We start from the raw sequence: 7,705 nt of genomic DNA, 5'->3' as shown, positions 1-7,705 counted from the left end.
GATTGTTTCACATAGAATCAGAGTGAATGAGAATTTCTTCAAACTTAAATTAAATGTCAAATTCATTTAATGTGCCCGAGTCATTCTACTAATGTTTTTAATTCTATAATTAGATGATAGATTAGACATCTATTTTTTAGATATAAAATAGATGTGATTGGTTGTGAACCGTGCCGTGATGCCGTTTTATACGCAACACAAACACAAATTAGTGACGAGCAAAGCAGTCGTTTTGGGTGTAACTGAATCATGAGAATCAGTTCATTAAAAACATTTGTTCAGTACTTCCTGCACCTCCGTATGACACAGTCACTGAACTGAAATACACGATCAGTCGTGCTGTTGCTAAATATACCAGATTCCTCTGTTAAATATTAAGATTTTAGACATTTCCTTTAAATGCTGTTTCTCCGGCTATTGCGGCTCAGTAGGTGAGATGAACAAGAGTGGGGGAAAAAACAGAAAGAGTAATAGGAAGGTAATCATAAAAGTACCTTCAGAACAGTTGAGGATGTGGATCAGGCCCTCAGCTCTTCCTCCCTCAGAGACTTTGAAGAAACTCTGTTCTGCTCTTCAGCCCAGGATCAGCAGCAAACTCCTAAATCTTTAACAAATAATTTAAACTCGAGACTGACACTTGGGTTGTGCCACCCTCGGCGGCGTGGATGCTGGGCAAAAGGGCTTTCCCGGCTAAGGACTGGGACAGCTACTGGGAGAGGAATGCACCACTAAGGGATGCAAATGAGGTGGCCGTGCCGGTGCTCTGTATCTGCAGCAGTGACAGCCCTCTCCTCCCGCATGTCAACACTTTACCCATCCCTCTTTTCCAGAGCAACCCTTACTTCTTTCATGCGTTGACGGACAACGGAGGAGGGTGGAGGTTTCTGGAGTCACACTGCTGTTCTGGAGTTATTCAGAGTGGTGGCTGATTTCCTAAAAGGTGAGGAGAGGATTCAGGTGAGCTGGGGGGATGCACAAGGAGAAGATTCTGGTCAGGCTGGGCAGAGGACAGGACCAGTAGCCTGGCCCCTCCTCACAGAAGGAGAGCCTCACTTATGAGGCCAAGACCACAGGAGACTGGATCCAGCAATGTAGAACCTGGAAAAGGTCCTATACATGCTGAGCGGAAAGAGATACTGGAGGATGAGAACAGCAGAGACAGCTTTCATCCTTGTGGACAATTCTCCGGTGACTGTGATTTGAACATCAGGAGGAACGCTTCAAAAATAAGTGTTTTGCTTCACACAGTTTCTGTAAATTGATCAAGAGAATATAGCATGTCGTCCAAAATCACTTAAAAATGTTGCAGTATGGTATGTCATCAAAAAATGTCCAAATATAAACTGTCAAAAATGCTCTAGTACAGTATGTTGTAAAAAAAATGTTAACATATGACACCCCATCAAAACTGTCAAAATGAGTATCTAGTCTGGCCAGTAGGGGGCAGGTCAAGTGGGAAAAAAACAAACTTTTTGGGAAATATATATATAATTTTTTTATTCTTATTACATGCCAACGTTTTCTTTTACTCAGTAACGTATGTTTAGACTTAGACTTAGACTTCCTTTTATTTGTCATTGCACAGAAAACACAGCGTGTTTATGTAGATAAATATATATAAAAGTAGTGCAAAAAGAAAAACAGGAATGAAAAACTGTAGCAGCAATATGAAAAGAAAAAAAGACAGTTAAAAGCAGTTAAATATTGCACAGATAGTGTTGGGGGGGTGTTATTTGGAGTTTAGCAGTCAGTGATTTAAAATGTAGCGAAGTACAGTAATAAAAAACTTACTTAAGCAAAAGTAAAATAACAAAAAATATTCAATAAATAATGTACAATCTGAAAATAAATAGATATGTAATGTGAATATAAGCGATGAAACAAATGGTGAATTCTAACAAGTGAGAAAATGCATTATTAATTGACCAACAACAAAAATTGGAGCAGCTGTTGAAATTGCAGAGACAAGTTTTTGTCTAACTCAAAAGAAATTCACTATTTCTTAAACCTTAAAAAATATGGGACTGGATTTCACTGACTAGGGAGGGCTGTTCCAGAAGTAGGTATCTCTTCTGGAATAGATTAGAAAAAAGAAAAGCAGCAGCAAACATCCCAGTCACTTAAGTCACAGCTGACTCGTCAAACAATGGGAGGACAGAGACAACGAACTACATGTACAACAGATCTTTTTTAGAAAAGAGATATGCTACGCTAAGTATAGTCCAATCCAGTTCCATTGTATCGGTCACAAAGCAGCAACAAACAGCAGTCACTTTAGCCACAGGTGGGTTTGGGGAGATTTGCCACCCTTTTTCATTCAGGTGGCGCAGACCGGTAGGGGGAGGGGCCTGTGGATCACAAGATTCCGTGTTCCGCGTTGCATTGCGACGGATCCATTTTCTGTGGCGAGCACCCAATACAATTCATTGCACCCAATGGCCTGCACCAACTCCAAAACAATACATTGCACTGCGCAGATAGCACAGCACACAGCCACACATCATATGTTGGGTGCACATTTAAACACAGGATCCAGGCAGCATTCCAAGTTCCAATATTTTATTTCTAAGTAAACGGTAGTTGGTGATGAGGGGCAATGGTAGATGAATTTGTCTATATGAAAATGATAAAGGAAATATTACAATCTAGCAAGTATCAAATATACAATAAGAAATTAGGTTGTCTTAGACTTACATCAATAATGCATCCACTCTTACTTTCCTCTCTTAAGCAAAGGGATTAAACTCAGTAATCTAGTATAATGAAACACAAACAATAAGTAAATCTTCAAACAATATGTAGTATCAACCAAATTAATCATTAAATGAGTGAACGTCCATAAAACTCACAGCCAGTGTCCCTTTGTTCTTGTGGATTGTTTGGAGGGAAAATAGGGGGGTCAAAGGGCGGAAGGGGCGGGTTATATAGGATTAGGGGTGTGGTCCAGGTAGGTGTGGCAGTGATGAGGCAGGTGAGGTGGAGACTTGGGATTTTAGGAAAAAGGGCAGAAACTAACCTCAATTAACCTGTCGATTATTCTCTCGGTTAAATCGAGTAATCGTTTGGTCCATACACTGTCAGAAAAGGTTGGAAAAAGGAAATGATGAAATGTCTTGTTTTGTCCCCAAACCAAAAGGATTCAGTTTTAATGATTTCAACCAGAAAATATTCACATTTAAAAAGCAGAAAAATCAGAAAACTCGATTAATTGATTATCAAAATAGTTTAGATTTAGTAATCGATCAGCCCTGGTTAATAATATTCAGTTTACTGTCATGGACAGTAAAACATAATTACATTTAATTAACAAGCTGGATTTTTTTTTCTTTTTAAATACCCACTTAAAAAGGTGTGTACAATTCTGAGAATTCTTTTTATCTTGTGTGCAAAATACATGTTGAAGGTCACCACAAAGGCTTCATGTATGTGGTTTGTTGACCACAGAGATAAGTTGCTTTTATAACCTTGTAAAGCTAAAGAGTTTGAAACATGATATGGCGTTAATTGCTTTATTTCTCTGTTGTTATAATGCATTCTGTGCAGAGAAAACCAGTTACAAAGGTTAAATCAGCAATAGCATTTTAGCTGAGTCATGTGTGAGCTGTTCATTTCTTTTGAAAGAGAGATATTATTTGTGACACAGTTGAATTAGATCTTTGAAATGACTCATAGTCATTTTCAACATATTCATAGTTCATAAATGGTCTGAAAAGGACTGTATCCGACTAATATCGATATCAGTAGTTTGTGGTGTCACAAAAAGTGGTATTGTCCCATCCCTAGTTTCCAGAGATAAAGGCGTTATTCTACACGTCTCATTCCCAAAACAGAGGAAGCTGGGATTCAAAAATAAAATAAAATTGACAACAAAGTTGAAGTCAAAGTCAATTTCTTCAAAGAAAATAAAAGCCCTACACTGCTCTTTACCATGTTTGACCACTTGAACATGTGGAAACTGGTCTTTAAGTGATAATTTGAAAATATTCAGCGAGTCTTTGGTAATGACGGTAGTAGACGGAGGAGCACAGTGTAACCTTAATGAGTAACCTGACAGGGCCTTACTAACTGACAATTACATCAATCCTGTCTGGACTGACAAGGATTGCGCAGCACCTTTTAGTCTGGCTTCATTTTCCAGAGTCTGGGTCCAGAAACTTAGCGACGTCAACGTTCACATCAAGTTCACCAGGGACACAATTTAAAAAAAAACAGTGAGAAGGCGCTCGGTTCGATTTCTATCGCCATTAATGCTTCAAAAATACCGCGACCCAGTGATTATTGACATATTGCCCTGCATTTATGAGCAACAACGATATCACAGTTTCCTGAAAACGTGTCGTTTGCATGTTTTTTTGTGGGTTTTTTTTGCTTTTTCCTGTGTCCCACGCTCGAACAAAGTAGTGACTTGTTGTAATGGACCTCCGGTTTACCGCGGAGAAGGGACACAACGCGGGGATTATCCGAGCAAAGAGACGCTGCGTGGTTCTTTTGATTCTCCGTCTGCAAGTGCGACCTCTAACGCCTCGGAGCTGACACACTCTTCCACTTTTTCTGTGTTCTGTTGCCGCGTAAGACCGATAGACGGCGCTGTTGTATCGTGAATACAGTGAGTGTAGAGCAGGCGTCCCAAACTAGTATCTGGCAGTCTTGTATAAAGGACCTAAAAGGGATCCTTGAGTAAAAGTACCTTACCAGAAAATGACTTTGGGAGAAGTTGAAGTCACTTTTTTTTTATAATATTACTAAATTAAAAGGGTTAAAGTATGAAGTACATTTGTTGTACTTCAGAATACTTTTATTATCCCGAAGGAAATTGTTTTGTTACAGTTGCTCCATATCAGACTCAGTAAGTACCAGAAAAAAACAGCACATAAGTTAAAAGAAAAAGAAAAAAAGAATTAAGATTAAAATTAAATAAAAATAACATAAAGCCCTTGTTTAAACTAGCTTAACACAATGACAACAGTGTGCAACGTGTACAGGATAAACATTATCAATGTGATAATTAATAAATGAACCGGATACATCTACAGATGGGAGTTGTAAAGTCTGATTGCCACAGGCAGGAATGATTTCCTGTGCCGTTCAGTGGTGCATCTTGGTGGAATCAGTCTCTCACTGAACGCTCGTTCAGTGAGAGACCGAGGTTGTTGTCCAGTATTGTCCTTAAGTTGGACAACATTCTCCTCTCTGAGACCACCGTCATAGAGTACAACTCTACCCCCACAACGTTACTGGCTTTGCGTTGTCTGTTTGCACCAGCGATCCTCAGTCTGGGTTGGTCCGTGCACGTTTTGACCGTCCGTTTTTTCGTTTAAACCAATTAACGACAAAACGGAAATACCATCGTTTTTCGTTTTTTCGTTTCGAATCATAAACGAAAAAGTGCCGTTTTTTTCGTTTTTGTTGTCAAAATCAAAAAACGAGAAATGAGAAAACCGAATTAAAATAAACGTGCCGTTTTTTTTTGACTATTTATTTTGCCATTGTTTCTGTCTGAGGAACGAAGTGAAGGACAGGAAGTCAGGTAACCCAAAAGTAAAAGCAAATACTTCAAAATAAAAGCCAAGCGGATAGTAGAGAAACAAATAATAGCCAGCCAGACAGACAGAGTGATGTTTACCCTCGCTTCCACTATTTAACTGTATGCCTGGTTTGCTCATAGGCTTATAATTGTCCAGGTTATTGATAGAGATGTATTGAATGATATTCGTTTCATCTGGTATTTGTTGGTTTATTTGCAACATTTTTAGGCCTGTATACAGCATGTATTTTATCTCTATGTTTTTATCATTTCAGAGTCATTTCAGAAATCCGTTTGCGCACGTCAGTAGCGTACTTCTATCATTACCCTGTTTATAGGAGAAGGGTCTAACTGTCTAACTGCAGACCCTCAGACCACTACACGACACACCCCCTCACACTACACGACACGCCTTCTCAACTCTGATTGGGTCACAGAAGAGACTGCGTCTGAAACGTGATGACGTTTACGTTGGCGATGAAGAAGGATGAAGAGCGAGAACCTCAAAGAGATTAAAACCTTATATGTAAATGGCAATAGTTATATTAAACTGAAAAATGGAACTTCCCCTAGATTTAACTTGAAACGAGGTATTCGGCAGGGATGCCCAATTTCACCTTATCTGTTTTTACTTTGTACACAAATTCTCACAACTCATGTTATCAACAGTGCTATACAAGGACTTTCCATTGCGGGTAGGGATGTCATCATCAGTCAGCTTGCTGATGACATCACAATCTTTAAAAAAAATGCTAGCCAGATACCTGTCGCCATTCATGTAATTAACCACTTTTCAAAGGTCTCTGGTCTATATCTAAATATAAATAAATGTGAATTGTTACCTTTAAAAGATTGTAATATACAAACTATTTGCAACATTCCGATCAAGGAAGAAGTTACATACCTGGGTAAATTTTTTTAAAACAAATTGAATCAGTGGCTGCAAAGGGATTTGTCTCTAAAAGGCAGAGTATTACTTAGCAAGGCTGAAGGGATATCTCGGCTTACATACGCAGCTCTCTCTCTATATCTGGATGGTTAGATTTGTAAAGATATTGATAGGATGCTTTTTGACTTCATCTGGAAGAAACGTACACATTATATCAGAAAAAGTGTTATTATGAATAATTATGAATCTGGTGGGCTTAACTTTTTGGACTTTAATACACTAAACAATACTTTTAAGATAAATTGGGCCAAGCATTTCCTTAAAAACCCTGTTTCAATTTGGAATTTTATTCCCCACTATATATTCTCTCGCTTTGGTGGTCGGAGCTTTATTTCGAACTGCAATTACAATGTGGACAAACTCCCTGTTAAACTGTCCAATTTTCATAAGCAGGTCCTCTTAGCATGGTCTCTCATTTATAAACACAATTTCTCACCTCACAGATATCTGATTTGGAATAACAGAGATATTTTATATAAAAACAAGTCACTTTTCTTTGAGAACTGGGTAAAGAATCAAATTCTGCTGGTGTGCCAGCTATTAAACATACAATATTCCAGTTACGCCTCGAGAATTTGCAATCGTATTTGATGCCATTCCATCAGGCACTTTAATGCTTTTCAGAGATACTGGCAGAACTCCTCCCACTACTGTCTCCCTCCCTGCTGTGGCTGATTCACCTGTTGGAAAGATCGGTTTTTCTAGACTTCCCCGAAATAATAAGAACATTCGTACCATGTTTCAGAAAGAAATTGTTTATATTCCAGATTTTTTTTATTGGAACAGATTTGTGAACTACGTTGATTGGAAAAAGTTTGGTTGATTCCTAACAAATACATGATAGTAAACAAGGTGAAAGAAGTATCGTTCAAAATAATTCACCGATATCACCCTGCTAATCACTCTATGACAAAGTTTAAAAGAGACATAAATATAAACTGTTCCTTTTGTGAAAATCATCCAGAAACTGTTTTATACCTCATTTGGTATTGTTCACACACCAGATCATTTTGGCAAAACTTCAGCAGATTTATCATTGACCATATTTATAAAGACTTTGTTTTATTGTGGGAGAATGTGGTATTTTGCTTTTATAGAACTCAAAATAGAGAGAATATGTACTTCATTATAAATGTATTTATTCTATTGGCAACATTCCATATTCATAAATGTAAATTCACTGGTAAAAAAACTAATTTTGTCCCTTTTACCCATGAAGTTGTGCATTATAT

Source organism: Solea solea, chromosome 4 (assembly GCF_958295425.1).
Source record: "Solea solea chromosome 4, fSolSol10.1, whole genome shotgun sequence".
Taxonomy (NCBI): domain Eukaryota; kingdom Metazoa; phylum Chordata; class Actinopteri; order Pleuronectiformes; family Soleidae; genus Solea; species Solea solea.
Note: the sequence above shows the minus strand (reverse complement) of the source record.